General features: G+C 37.2%; 1 pseudogene; it reads left to right on the plus strand.

Annotated features, from left to right (window-relative positions):
* Positions 1 to 558: 558 nt before the first annotated feature.
* On the plus strand, positions 559 to 685 carry LOC123455225 (annotated as a pseudogene).
* The last annotated feature ends 3009 nt before the right edge of the window (positions 686 to 3694 follow it).

A 3694-nucleotide genomic window follows, 5' to 3' on the forward strand; every position in this document is an offset into this window, starting at 1 on the left:
ATAGGTACTCCACATTGAATTGCATATAAACATATATCAAGCATTTAATAGACTCAGGGTGAAACTATATAGAATAGGGGTACTTCCATGGAATCTCACAAATACAATTTCAGGAGTATGGACAGGAGGCTCAGAGGGTAAAATACACCAAATAAATCATCAGGCTGTGATATGACACAGCATGATTTCAGCACTGAGGAGGCTAAGGGAGGAGACAGGTGGATCCCTGGAGCTTGCTGGCTAGCCTGTTTAGCTGAGTCAGTGAGTTCCAGATTCAGGAAGAGACCTTGTCTTAGAGAATAAGAGAGTGACTGAGGAAGACACCAATGTCCATTTCTGCCCTACACACACATACACACACATGTAAATGCATCTACACATACATATGTGTATGTGTGCTTGTACACACATGCATAAGTGCACCTATCCACATGTACATACATAAGTAAGTGCAAGTGTATATACATGCAAATAGGTGTAAGAACACCTACACCCACAGGCACACACACGTGTGTTTACACACATGTGCAGATACATGCAAATGAACACACACCACACACATACAAGAAAAAAAGTGTACTTGTAACAATGCTAGCACAGGAAGAAGAGTAACTGCTCCAGATCCCAAAGACTGGGGTGGACCTCTTTCTTAATGTCCTTCGTCTTCAGATTTGGTGCAATATTGTAAAAGCAGAAGAAAGAAGAAGAAGAAAGGAAGAGAGAAAGAACAGTATATGATGTAGGCTTCCTCTCACCCCTATCAACAAATCTTACATGAAAAGGATGATACCCACCATACCATCTCTGTCTGTGGCCATTATTACACATATTGTGATGGTTCCTCCAAGATTAGCATTATGGTTCCTTCCTTCAGACAGAAAGGGCTTACTTCATGCAATCTCTCACTTCATAACATATGTGCAGGTTCAACACAAGGAGTTAATACAACACTGCCATCTTTTATCATATGATATTTAATATAATATCAAATAGATTTATCATAATTATACCATATATTTATTATAATTAGACCATTTATTTTCCTTTCTCTTTTTTAAAGAAAAAATGGCCGCCCTGCTGCTCCTACCTTTGTTATTTCTAGTGCACCAGCAGCTCATATGAAAAACAGCCGTAGGGTTTCAGACTTCAGAGATGACTGGCTCCTCCTGGGATGTTTCTGTGATGGAAAGTGTCAGACTCACAGCATTTGGCTTTTTGCTGTATTCTCAAGGTTGCCCTTGGAGAAAGTGTGTGTCATAGGGTTAAAGGCAAGACAGTTTTAGGATCAGGGAGCAGCTGCAGGTTTATGCTACTTTGCTGCATTTTGTTTTTAATTCTTTTTTAAATCACAGCATGCTTGTTTGTAGGGATTTAAATGGAAAATTTCTATAAGAACTTGTTTGACCAGAGAGAGATCTATGCATAATTTTATGCATTTGGAAAATGAAAGCTATTAGATAATGATATTATGTTATGATTTTAATGGATTCTTTCTCATTCCTTTGAATTTAGGATTAATTTCATAGTCATATATTTAAAATTTTATCACCTTGCTTTTATTTCTATGAAAACAGTTGTATGTGGCTTTTTTATTCAAATTTTTAAAAAAATATCTAAAATCTTTACAGAATTGTATTTCTACACACTCTGGCTCTTACATTCAAAAGCACTCCTCTCCTTCCTTTGGCTCTTACTTTCTTTCTGCCACTTCATCTGTGATGGTCCCTTAGCCACAGAGGGTGTGGTAGAGATGTCTCAGTGCTGGACACTCCACCATCACTTCTCAGCATGTTGAGGAGTTCTGAATCTCTCCAGTAGTCATACCATCAGAAACGAGAAACTTCTCAAAACAAAAGTAAGAGCAGCATTAATATAAGGGGATAAACATAAATATAAACATTCTTTGTATTTCTCTTTCTCCCTCACTCCTTACTTTCTCTCACCCCTTACTTCCTCCTTCTCTCTAATTAGAATGATGTAATAGATGACCGATAAAATGGAGACATGTGTATATGGTGTCTTCAGCTTGTTGAAAAACAGAAAAAAAAATAACCTTCAAGATATCAGGCAACATTCATACTTTAAAGCAGTTTGATATCCTCATTGCTCATATTTTTGATAACATATGAAAAGTGAAATTTCATCAAAAAACTGATTAAATCATGAAATGCGTTCATGTTTTCAAATGATTTCACACTCATTTATGTATCAGTCTGTCTTGGCCACTGGGTCAGACTCAGGGAAGTAATACTAAGTAAGATAAGCACTGTCAAAATTTGTCCTCAAGTAAACATAACAAATGAGAAATACAGTTCTAGAAAAATGAGCTAAATTAAAAAAAAATTGTGAAATGGATCATGTTCTTGCACAAACAATCTTGAGGGCTTTAGAGTGAAACCATATTTGGATATGATACATGTAAAGCAGTAATTAATACAAAGTGAAGACAGTTTATTCAATTTTTGGTGTCCTTATAAAATGTGAAAACTTATCATAGGTGTGTGTTGGTTTGAGTGTAGATGGCTCCAGAACCTAGGGTATTTTTTTAAAATCAAACTTCCTACTTAGTCTTCAGCAGGTGTAGCCCTGTTGAGGGAGGGTCAGTCTTGAGTATAGCGCTACTATGTGTATAGAGAGCCAGTTTGTTGTTATCTCTATGACATGCCTGTGCATTGAAGTGAGACAGCTTCCTCCATCATGATGAAGCTTCTCCAGGAGTCTGTAAGCCTGAAGTAATCCCTTTCTTCCCATAAGCTGCTTCTGGTCATGTGTTTGTCTCCGACACAAAAATGTGCAAGAGGAAAGGTCTCAGGAAGACACAGGCATAAGAAAGTCATCTTCAGTTCAGGATAGAGGATGCAGAAGAATGCAACCATGCAAACACCTTGGCTCAAAATTTTAACTTCCAAAACTGAGAATTTTTTTTTGTTGTTGTTGTTGTTTATGCTGCCCAATATATGCTATATTATCTTGCCAACCCTAGCAAATTGATTAAGAAAATTCAGTTACCCACATATGGGTATCTTGGGTTATATATATATATATATTTTTCACATAAAGTAACAAATGCTGGATTAGGGGAAGATCAACTAAGGAAAGATTATTGTCCATATATATATATATATATATATATATATATATATATATATATATATGACACTGGAGTTGAAACGATGCAAAAGAACGGAGCTTATTTGAAATCAAAAGTAAAATGCAAATTTCATTTTGGTTGAGAGAGGGTCTTGTTAGTCATGTCAGGCTGGCATCAAACTTGTTAGCACCTACCTTAAAATGCTCAGTTCTGGCATAACAAGCATGCAGCTTTGTACTCCCACTAATATTAACATGATTGAGAGAGGAGTAATAAACATCATGGCCCCAGATTTCAGATCCTCATATACTTTTAAGAAATAGTAAATATGATTAGGGACTTAAGAAATGATCACCCTCCAAAGCTAAAGATATCAAAGCGGATTGATCAAACAGGGCTCAAGGAAGCATACTCCCTACCCTGCGTGTATAACCCTGCCCCAAATATGCTGGGATTGGGGATCATCCCTACTTGGTCCTGACCTCCCTCCTGAGCCTGAGCATCCAGGAATCCCCCAATTGCCACAAGTGAGGACTCCAGAGCTGGTTACACTGGGAAGTTAGAAATGTAGCCAGATCAGTACCTGTTGAACTCCCAATGATA

Source organism: Jaculus jaculus, chromosome 15, assembly GCF_020740685.1.
Source record: "Jaculus jaculus isolate mJacJac1 chromosome 15, mJacJac1.mat.Y.cur, whole genome shotgun sequence".
Classification (NCBI taxonomy): domain Eukaryota; kingdom Metazoa; phylum Chordata; class Mammalia; order Rodentia; family Dipodidae; genus Jaculus; species Jaculus jaculus.